Source organism: Thermobia domestica, unplaced genomic scaffold (genome assembly GCF_964235325.1).
Source record: "Thermobia domestica unplaced genomic scaffold, izTheDome1.hap1.1 HAP1_SCAFFOLD_1022, whole genome shotgun sequence".
Taxonomy (NCBI): Eukaryota; Metazoa; Arthropoda; class Insecta; order Zygentoma; family Lepismatidae; genus Thermobia; species Thermobia domestica.
In genome coordinates, this window is record NW_027656732.1 from 30,200 (window position 1) to 42,594 (window position 12,395).

At 38.1% G+C, this 12,395-nt stretch overlaps 1 pseudogene across 1 annotated transcript in view; it reads right to left on the reverse strand.

Moving 5' to 3' along the window:
- Window positions 1-10,468, reverse strand: part of LOC145677544 (very long chain fatty acid elongase 7 pseudogene) — a 37,021-nt pseudogene extending 26,553 nt beyond the window's left edge. Inside the window, 1 exon segment of the transcript XR_014129864.1 lies at window positions 10,150-10,468. The product of XR_014129864.1 is annotated as a very long chain fatty acid elongase 7 pseudogene (transcript).
- Window positions 10,469-12,395: the final 1,927 nt, after the last annotated feature.

Below are 12,395 nucleotides of genomic sequence, written 5' to 3' on the forward strand. Positions count from 1 at the left end.
CCAGCGTGATGGTTTTACGAATTGGATACTGAAAATCATATTCTCACCGACTTGAAGAAAATATTGGGAGACCCAAACAATGAATAAATATATCATCATATTCAGCTGAATTCTATCAACTGCTTGATGAAGGTCCCCTTCATTCCCCCATATATCGGTCTGCTACTCCGCTGCGAAATTCATGGCTTAAGTCAAATTGGTTTAAGAGCATTAAAATAAATTCAAGTTCAAAATTTGGGAACTTCACTGCAACTTTGAGCATCACATTGATCTTTACTTTTCATATCAGTGCTGCCAGAATGTTGGTTGGAACTTCAGTGCTCTATTAAAAAGGCCGTTTTGGAAGCGCCATTTCCTATCGAATAAGAAGGCTGTTCCTAGTATTGAATTAAAGGCACGACGAAGTTTACGACAGAAATTATTGATCCTCTTTGCTAATTCTTCCACGACTGGATTATATTGGGGGGGGGGGGACGAGGACCCTACCTTTAAATATTGGCGGGGCCAAAATTGTCCTGCCCCCCCAAAAAAATTGTCCTGCGCCTATGCTGAAAATGATTCTAAATTTGAAGTCTAGGACGGTTTTATGCTATTTGGAGTACATTACAATACATGTCTAAAGGATAGGCAAAGCCACTGGGGGCACCTGCCTTCTTCAGCCCCTCTAGAATGGACACTATGAACAATCATACCAGCAGGATAGCTACACAAAGTGGTCCGAAACAAGTTGATATTGTCTCTCTTGTGTATGGTAAATTCCATATTTTAACCGTTTCAAGAGACCTGAAAAACAACTTTCACTAACACCTCCACTCATACAATATTTTAGGGGATAGACTTGAAGAGAATTTCTATTGGAGTTGCCTTGTAGTACTCATTTGTATGGTAGTCATAAGAAAAATAGACAATTTCAACCTGTTTTATTGAGCTTTGACTTTATTTAGAGACATCTATGTCCCGCTCCCAAAAAACAAAATATTTGGGAGTTCCATTATGGATAGGCATACAACAAAATTTCTGCAATACTATTAGCGATTAATGAAGGGGAAAATTAAAGATGGAATTACAACATTGAGAGATCTACTTGAGCTGAACAAAACCACATGATTTTATGGTAAGTCCTCATGACGAATTTTAGAATTTTTCGCCGAAAAATAATTTTTATAGTGGTAAAAGATATGTGTTTCATGGACAACAACACCAGGCTCAAAGATACGCCATCTATTAAGGTTAAATTGGTACTTATCTATATTCCTATCAAGGCTTTCAATATGACAGTACATATGAATGATGAAACGGATCACTTGAGACGAGTGGTCCCGGGTTCGATTCACAATAGGGACACTCGGTCAAAAAAGTGTAAAAGCTTTTTCAGTCCAGCCATCCTGCATAAGGTTTTCCTAGGTTTTTCTCATTCAAACTAGGCAAATTCCGGAACATATAATTCGGAGACCGCTTCCTTCCTTCCCTTTCTCCGAATAGCGTGATCGCCGAAGAACGTCATCCCTCATACGTGGCGGGCTAACATGGCCATAAATGCTGAAAAGCCCAGAAATCTAATTCCCAATCCTAATCCTAGTGACGGGCTAACATGGTCATAGATGCCGAAAGTCCAGAAATCTAATTCCTAATCCTAATCCTAGTGACGGGCTAACATGGCCATAGATGCCGAAAGTCCAGAAATCTAATTCCTAATTCTGATCCTAGTGACGGGATAACATGGCCATAGATGCTGAAAGCCCAAAAATCTAATTCCTAATCCTAATTCTAGTGACCGGCTAACATGGCCATAGATGCCGAAAACCCAGAAATCTAATTCCTAATCCTAATCCTAGTGACGGGCTAACATGGCCATAGATGCCGAAAGCCCAGAAATCTAATTCCTAATCCTAATCCTAGTGACGGGCTAACATGGTCATAGATGCCGAAAGCCCAGAAATCTAATTCCTAATCCTAATCCTAGTGATGGGTTAATATGGTCATAGATGTCGAAAGCCCAGAAATCTAATTCCTAATCCTAATCCTAGTGACGGGCTAACATGGCCATAGATGCCGAAAGCCCAGAAATCTAATTTCTAATCCTAATTGTAGTGAAGGGCTAATATGGTCATAGATGCCGAAAGCCCAGAAATCTAATTCCTAATCCTAATCCTAGTGACGGGCTAACATGGCCATAGATGCCGAAAGCCCAGAAATCTAATTCCTAATTCTGATCCTAGTGACGGGATAACATGGCCATAGATGCCGAAAGCCCAGAAATCTAATTCCTAATCCTAATCCTAGTGACGGGCTAACATGGTCATAGATGCCGAAAGCCCAGAAATCTAATTCCTAATCCTAATCCTAGTGATGGGTTAATATGGTCATAGATGTCGAAAGCACAGAAATCTAATTCCTAATCCTAATCCTAGTGACGGGCTAACATGGCCATAGATGCCGAAAGCCCAGAAATCTAATTTCTAATCCTAATTGTAGTGAAGGGCTAATATGGTCATAGATGCCGAAAGCCCAGAAATCTAATTCCTAATCCTAATCCTAGTGACGGGCTAACATGGCTATAGATGCCGAAAGCCCAGAAATCTAATTCCTAATCCTAATCCTAGTGACGGGCTAACATGGCCATAGATGCCGAAAGCCCAGAAATCTAATTCCTAATCCTAATCCTAGTGACGGGCTAACATGGCCATAGATGCCGAAAGCCCAGAAATCTAAATCCTAATCCTAATCCTAGTGATGGGTTAATATGGTCATAGATGTCGAAAGCCCAGAAATCTAATTCCTAATCCTAATCCTAGTGACGGGCTAACATGGCCATAGATGCCGAAAGCCCAGAAATCTAATTTCTAATCCTAATTGTAGTGAAGGGCTAATATGGTCATAGATGCCGAAAGCCCAGAAATCTAATTCCTAATCCTAATCCTAGTGACGGGCTAACATGGTCATAGATGTCGAAAGCCCAGAAATCTAATTCCTAATCCTAATCCTAGTGACGGGCTAACATGGCCATAGATGCCGAAAGCCCAGAAATCTAATTTCTAATCCTAATTGTAGTGAAGGGCTAATATGGTCATAGATGCCGAAAGCCCAGAAATCTAATTCCTAATCCTAATCCTAGTGACGGGCTAACATGACCGTAGATGCTGAAAAGCCCAGAAATCTAATTCCTAATCCCTAACAGGTCACTAGGGTAATGATTTGTTCGGATTGTTTAGGTCTGGGTATCGCTCCTCAGACCTAGTCTGACTCAATGACTCGGGACAGATTCTGGAGACCCAGACAGATTAAGCGACCCGGAATCAATCAAAAATATCAGCTCTGCAGCATTACTGCAGAATACTATAGTAATTTATTGAAGTCCCAGTAGTTGAGTTTGAATATTCATTCCCGGTATTTCTTAATCAAGGTATCATCTTTTCAATATTTCAAATACATAATTTCATGTATATTCGTCTTCCTATACTGAAAAATACTGCAGTGGTTTTTGAAGAGACTATACAAAAAGATTTAACAAAAGAGTGGCTCATTGGCATATTTTATATTACAAACAACAAGTTTTACAGATTCACTAGATTAAACTTTGACGATCTCTCATAATATAATCAAGTAGCTTATTTTTTCTGTGACTGCGACGCGTTTATACTGTCTCAAATACTGTAGTTATCTTTCAGTGCAATGCTTTGATACAAAACGAGACGCACAACAAGCAAGAAAGAACATTTTATATTTAGCGACAGAGAACAGAGAATCGTTTTTATTAAAATTACATTAGAAACTTCACACATATTGCCTATGTGTATGACTATGTATCGTTGCCTACAGATCTGTCTGGGTTACGAGTCTGTCGGGGTCATGGTCTGTTCGGGTCACTGGATGTGGTGCGTCATGAATCTGACTTCCTCCGAGTCTTTCGAATTACGAGTCACGGGACACGAATCGTTCCATCACTGGGCACACTGGGCCTTATGCAGAGTCATTTTGACGCGTGATTAGTGGCATACTAGAGTGCTACTAACATATGTTAAATACAGTAATCAAGCCTTTAGTATGACGCTAACCGTACCTCAAAATAACTCTGCATAAGGCGGACTATGTTTTTAACTTTAAAATATCACTAATTCTTAAACTTTAAGAGCCGTATTCAGAGTCATTTTCGCGTGTAAATAGCGTCATACTAAGGACCTGACTACTGCATTAAACATATGTTAATCGAACCCTTTAGTATGGAGCTAGTCCCGCGTTAGAAGACTCTGAATACAACCGTAAGAGTTTAAGAGAAAATTTTAGATATCTTTCAAATAATTATTTTAGAGTTTACATCTTTCTTTCACGTAAAAAAAAAATCCTATTAATAAGTGATTAGTTAGTAAACTACAGACAAAGTACTCCTATTATTATCTTCATTAATAGGTTATTTCTATCCAAAGTTAAGCTCTAAAAGGAAGCTCTATTCACATAGATCATATTTTCTTGTTAAGATAGTAATCTGAAGTTCATTAATTGACAATAATAGTAGCTAAGGGTAACGTACTCAATTTTTAAAAAAGTATTTTAATCCACAACATACATATTTAAATAATCTAGTACAGGAGAATAATTACTAACCAGTATGATTGGTAATTGAATGGTATACTTTTTGAGTGACATAAAAAACTAGTTTGTCTGGATTTCCTCGAAAACGACGCATAAGAATTTAGTTTCAAGGACGTCATTTGTTGAGCTTGCTATTGATCTATCGATTGAAACATGTCTTTTCTTTGAACAATATTACAGTTACACAAATACTAAAGTTAAAACAGTTATCCAAAATTTAGGGCTATACTTTATTAACCACACTATATACTGTCTTCTTGCTAATGCCATGATGAAAACTTTAATGAATGTGCACTTCAGCATCAGTTTCATCTTAAACGATCATATGGTTACCATAGCAATAATTTTTAGGTTTGGGGGGGGGGCAATGGCTCAGTGGTAGACTGCTTATTTCTCGTGCGTAGGGTCTCTGATTCGATCCACGATCAAGTAAGTTTTTTGCTGGACAATATCGTGCTCGTAGATTTTCTCGGGTACTTCCGTTTCCTCCCACTTTCTTCTTCCACTAATTTCTTCCATTATCATTAACTTGATTTAACATAGTCTCCTTTAGTCTAAAGGACATAATCGAAGGACGTTAAACACAAAGATTTCATCTCTCATTTTCAGTTGTCAGGCTTATAAGAAAAAGATCGTTTCTCTCGATTTTCTCAAAAACCACACATGAGAATTTACACTCACCCCGTATCATTCTCCCATTTATCGCCACTAAATTTATAGAATATGTTATTTGGTTCCACATCTCAGAGACCTATGGTCACATGTTTGTCATTAAAACACGTTATGTTATGTGAACCATATGGTGTTTGGAGACCTACATATGATAAATGGCAAAAACACAAGAATTAAAAACAAACAGTGGAATATTTCAGATTTCTCTTTCCGCCGCCGTCGAAAAAGAAAAAAAAAAAAAAAAAGCTCCGAAAGACCTGAATGATTCGTAACAAACTAGTCGATGTGAGAGAAAACCCGTCTGAGCTTATTTTTACCTACATATTGTTTATTTGTGATGGCGTTCGGGTATTTCCAAATAACAAAGTACAAACCTTAACACCATATCCACAATATATTACAAAGGAGTGTAATGCTGTTTAAATACAGGGTGATTTTTTTTAACGTCCCATGATTATGCTCTGAGGTTAAGGGAGACGGTGATGAAGATAATAGACGAAATCGTGGAATGAAAAGGTGGGAGGAAAGGGGAAAATTCCAAGAAAACGAAAGCCCACTCGGAATCCATCACAAAGCCCACTTGCAAGCAGCTCGGTTCGAACGAGGGGTCCTATGTAGTAGAAGTGAGAGCTCTATCATTGAGCCATCAAGGCCCGCTAAATTGTATTGTTTTCGTTTTTTGTTTAATGAAGATTATTGTCTCTTTTCAACAACGAGACAATATGAACGTGAACCTACAGTTTAAGATGGAAGCTATTCACAACCATAATCAGTTTTCAATTCTGTTTCACAAGGAAACGAATCCGTACGTCACGTGCACCAAAAGTGATCACACCAGGTATTGGATCATTATCATAGATACTCCGCCGTTATTGGCAGGTTACTTGCCGCAACTGAGAAGTTTCCATGTTCCACAATCTCCTGCTAACCTCTACATCTTCACGTACGAATTTTCTGTTTTGATATCGTCCATTAATTGTCGTCTCCTTCGCCCTCTCCGTCTTTTTTCCTGCCACCACACTCTCTAGCCCATTCCTTATGATACAGTTCTTTCTTAGCCAATGTCCCAAGCAGTTTCTCTTCGCTGGATGAGCAAGGATGGCCTAAATTGCATTGTGTCTTTGTGTTTTAGGCACACTCTTCTGACCTCTCGCCTAAAGAAAATAATGCGACATGAATTATAATAACGAACGGAAAAGTGAATGAACTGAGCAAGCTCATGACAGATAGGGCCTGAAATTTCCATCTTAAGGGTCTTCACTACAGCGAAATTAAACTACCGCTAATTTTGGAGTTTTTCTGTAATATCTTCAAAACAAATAAAAATATTCGAAAAGCAGAAACGTAGTGAACTAGATAATACGATTTTTCATGTGATATCGTTATTACCACTCATCTATCTGCTTTCGATTTGCAATTGTAGATAGATTTAGCATTTTTTGCGGCTTCTGTAAATAGCGGCAAACCAAAAGCAGAAGGTGAATTGTGGCAAAGGTATCGCATGCAAAATAGTATTGTCTAGTTCACTACGTTTCTGATTTTTGAATATTTTTATTTGTTTTGAAGATATTATAGAAAATCTCTAAAATTAGCGGTAGTTTAATGTCGCTGTAGTGAAGACCCTTAATGCGATAAATCGCTCGACCATGACAGTCGCCTTGTGGCTACAGCTTTCTCACATTTAGTGAGTTGATACCTGAAGTTCGATTTCTGGTGGTGGAAGATTATATGTTCTGTAGATCCGTATTATTATTATTATTATTATTATTATTATTATTATTATTATTATTATTATTATTATTATTATTATTATTATTATTATTATTATTATTATTATTTAATTTAGAGTTCCCCACGGGACGAGATGAGACAGCACTCTCCGGATAGAAACTTTGTGAGACGGAACATAACTTTCATGACAACGCCTTTTCGAGACAAAACAGTCTCAACTTTTGCCGTCCGGTTAATCCTTATTCGGGATTTCTCAATCTCGAGCTCACGAGAGATATATATGAGGTCGCGAAGGGAGGTAAAAACAAACAAACAAAAGAAATGTAATTAGGATCTAGTTGCGGAGAAATATATTTTCCCAAGGTTATTTTGAATTTCTTATTTTGATAGACATACTTTTTATTTCAACACTTTCTTGTCACTGTTGTTCCTATTCCTATATACAACTGTTTACACACATATATACAACTGTAAGCCAAGGGGCGCGGTGGCTCAGTGGTAGAGAGTTCACCTCCGGTGCATGGGATCCCTGGTTCGATCCCAACTCGCGCCGTGTGTACTTTGTGGTGGACAAACACCCTGCTCTGGGTTTTTCTCCCGTTTCTTCCCACTTTCTTCATTCCACCATTTCATTCATTTCTCATTATCACCGTCTCCTTTAGCCTAACCGGCATAAGCGTGGGACGTAAACCTTAAAGATTTCATTTCACTTACAACTGTAAGCCATAAGCAGCAGAAATAATCAAAAACTTATTACAAAACCAGAAATTACTAATGAAGGTCGTTGACAAAAGGATGTGATAAAAGGGATATCGCGATATGAAATAGGTTGAGAATCTCTACCCCAAATTGAACTTGCACAAAAGTGAGGATCTTTTTTTTTTTTTTTTTCTAATATTTGCTACTTTGTTCAGGAGCTAATGAAGATTACAGAAATATTTGTTTAAACGCCTTTTTAATTCAGTATAATTTAGAATACTTTCGAAACACCCTGTATCTATCTAACTAGCTATGCATTTGCAATTGTTCGGTGTACCAGGTACGAACCTACTTAATGTCTTTGATCTAGGGAATCACTTGACAATTTTGGAAATATAAGTATTTTCAAGTGACAAAAAATGATTAACTTTGTTGGGAAGACCTTGTATCTCATTAACCTCATCTGTAGTACAAGGGGTCTCAGTTTCAACCCCAGGTTATGTGAGTTTGTGATGTATAATATCGTGTACGTAGACTTTCTCGCATTGTCTTTCATAATTCGCTTGTCTCCTTCAACCTAAAGGTCATATCTGAGGGACTTTAAAATGAAGATTTCGCATTTTTAAACTTTATTTCTTATCCTAAACTTTTTAAACTTCATATTTAAAAAACAATCGCATTACTAAACTTTATTTATTTATTTATTTATTTACTTATTTATTTATTTATTTATTGTTTTAAACTTAATTTATTACTGTTTTAAATTTAGCTTCCGATCCAACAAATGTTCGCACAAGAAATCGTTGCCAGTATGGAAAAAATGAAATGAAATCTTTGAGTTTTACGTCCCACGATTATCTGGCGGCTAGGCCAAAGAAGATGGTGATGATGAGAAATGAATGAAATGTTGGAACGAAGAAAGTGGGAGGAAACGGGAGAACCCCGACAAAACCCTCGCACACGATATTTGTCCACCACAAAATCTACTTGGCGCAAGTTGTGATCAAACCAGGGACCTCATGCACCAGAAGTGAACGATCTACCACTGAACCACCGCAATACCCGTTGCCAGTATGAAATATAAACAGTTTCCTATATGTATGTGTCATCAAGCTAGATCTTTGTCTTTCCTTGACGGTTCTTTAGTAGGATGATCATTTCTAGTGTGACGGATACTTAATTCGATTCTAGGCAGAATGAGATTGTAATTCACAACATCAAGTACGTGGTTTCTCTTATTTATTTTCGTTCCCTAATCATATACGGTACAATGTGTCTCCTTCATCGTACACCATAGGACTATTATATTAAATATGTTTTTCATTTTTACATCTTTTAAACCTAAAATCTTATTTTACAAAATATAGCGACTCACGCCTTCTATATACTTTCATAGATAAAGTTTGCGCTTTCGATCCATACTATCGCAGATTCGAATTCTGCCGATTGTCTAAAATCCATGTTCATCACTTCAGTGTCACATACTTGCATACAACAAAAACACATCGCTCCATAAGAGTCACCATGTGAAACAGCTACCAGGTTCATTACCTACCTCCTTAAGAGGCTGTTTAATATTGATTGGTGACTGATTATTGGAATTTAACCCCACTGGTTGACTGAATATTAAACTTGTTAGTACCAACGCTAAATAAGGGTGAGATCCACTGGATATTTGGTATTACCAAAACACTATTTGGACTTGTATTTAATCTTTTCACTACTACGGCCGTCACTGTGAATTCAGGTACCATCAATTCAGTCTCCAAATGTGTCAGCAATGAAAAGGCTAAGGCAAATTCCTCCAACGAGGTTCGAATCAAGGACCATGCTCACAGAAAACACGTTGGTTAGCCACTTACCCACGAACGAACCACCTGCTTTATGCTGTATTATGATCTCATTTTCATCTTGATCTATCCAAAGGCATCTTTCCCATACATTTCCCTTCAACTAAAACTTTGAAATTGTAAATGAAATTTTTAAGTTTTACGTCCTACGTTTATGCCGGCTAGGCTAAAGAAGACGGTGACGATGAGAAATGAGTGAAATAAAGAAAGTGGAAGAAAACGGGAGAAACCCGAGGAAACCCACGCACACGGTGTTTGTCCACCACAGAGTTCACTTGGTGCGAGCTGGGATCGAACCAGTGACCCCATGCACCAGAGGTAAACGCTCTACCACTGAGCCACCGCGGCCCCCCAACTAGAACTTTATACACTATACTCGTATTTTCCATTGGATTGGCGTATTTCACTTCCGTTTCATTAACGTAAATTCCGCACAGTGTAACATTATCCGTATATTCGTCTTCTTTTTCTGCCAAATAGATGTTTCAAACTTTACTTTCAAGGCATCATTTGTGGTCTTTCCGATTGACTTAACGTCCAGCTTTCACTTCCATATTATACAATACAAGAAAAGAAAACCGTAAACTATTGAAAGGTTTGTACTTACCACTCTTTGTTGCCATAAATTGCTTATATCCATCCAACATATTTGTTAAGGCCGACATTTTTGGAACACCTTCTAGACTTGCTTGGTCAGTCTTCTGGTTAAAAATTATCAGCTGTGCCCAGCGTAGCGAGCGAAAGTCCAATCTTCAGAAGCAAAGCCAAGGCAACGCAAGGCAAGGTGCGACACTTAACTGCTCGTCCGACAGAGGCCCAGTAGCAATTGTGGTGCGAACAGGTTTTTCACTCCTGGAAGAAGGAAGTTAAAGAACCAAATGTAAGTAAGACGCACTAGTCATCGAGTCAGCCAGTATCCGTGCTTCAGGACACTAGGACATTGGGAGGAGACAAAGAAAGGAGAGGTTTTATATATATAGTTAAGGCATATCAACGTAAAAAAAACAAAAAACATGCCAAAAAAAAAAAACGCTTCTCACGAAATGTGGCCAAATGTCGAAATACGTGGGCACTTTGTTAAGCAACAAACATAGAATTTCTATGAATTATTTACTACCACTAGACCTAATTATAGAACCAAATCATCTTCGGTCCATTTCTAATTAAAACTCTAAAAGCTTTAAAAAATTTTGACGTATAGAAATCTCAAGGACTGCTATTAAAACTTCATATACAAAACAAAAAACACTGTATAAATATTCGTCACAGGGGCGCTATTAAGGGCGGCGACAGAAGGTGCACTTGTCTCCCCCCCCCCCCAAGAGTTTGAGGAATACGTATACTTTAATCGATTGTCTACTAATATACTAGTACAAAACGTGAAAGTGTTATGTCGGTGGTGCTCTTGTCCCCCCTCAAGTGAAGTCTGAAATGACGCCCCTGATTCGTCAATACACTTATTAGGTTTCTACGAGCTAAAAATATTATCGATTATTCAATAACATATAATTATTTTATTACTTTCCTACCTTATATATATCGAAAGCTTTCGAAATGTGGGTGTGGAGAAGATTGGAGAGAATTAGCTGAATCGAGCGCGAAATGAATGAGAGGGTATTAGAAATGGTGGTGGGAGAAAATAACGATTTTCAGATATTATTAAAAAGAGGATGAGAAACTTTTAGGGGCCAGACCCGAAACCAGCCACAGAGGTTTGGGGGGTCCATGAATATGTTAGGGGTGTCAAATCATTAAAAATTCTTTTACAAATGTTTAAATTGTTTTTTTTTTTTGTATTGAGGTCTGCAGGGGCCACGAAAAGTTTAGGGGGTCAGGCCCTCCTAGCCCTCCTCTGGTTGCGGGCCTGGTTGGGACATTGGCTTAAAAGGAACTGTATCATGAAGGACATGCTAGAGGGTATGATGGCAAGGAAAAAAGGAAGCGGGCGAAAAAGGATATAGTTGAGGGATGATATGAAAGCGTACATGAAGACAAAGAGATTAGCAAAAGACGGTGGAGCATGAAAACTTTTCACAGCAAGTGATTTGTCAGTAACGGCAGAATACATAGGCGATGATAATCATAATGTTTTATACAGAATTTTTACTCCGCAACTATCTATGGTTATCAATCTACATAAAAATATCAATTAAATACACTTCCATGTCTTATTACTCAATTTTATTCAGTTAGCCTTGTAGGAGTAATTGCGGTCTACAGTTTTGTTTTACGCAAAAGAAAAAAAAACTTATCAATTAATGCATATCGGTGCTTCAGATGTTAGCTTGAAAAGTTGTTTTGAATATGTGTGTGTGTAGTGTGTATTGTATGTCATTCCTAGCTGAATGCTTATCAGGCCCATACAGGGGCGGATCCAGGGGGCAGGGGCGATCGGGGCCATCGCCCCATCCCCAGAAGAGGAAACTTTCTTATTATGTGTATATATATATATATATATATATATATATATATATATATATATATATATATATATATATATATATATATATATATCAAACCCATCCCAAAGTTTGGAGCCCTTAAAAGTAGCAGTATGACAACCCACCGCCCCCCAAGAAGTCGGTCCTGGATCCGCTCTTGGGCCTATATCCACGGGAGGCTAGGGAGCCGGGCCCTCCTAAATTTTTACTGGGCCCTAAAATTTTCACGGTAGGCTTACAAACGAACTATACTATGTTTTGATCGGGCCTTCCTTACTTCTACCGTCCCCTACATTTTGAGCTGGCTATGCTCCTGACGCTTACATATGCCTATTTTTTCCGTAAGTTTTCAGGTGCGATTGTTGGTGGAGGCGAACTTGGTATTAACCCAAATGCAATAGCGAAGTTGCGG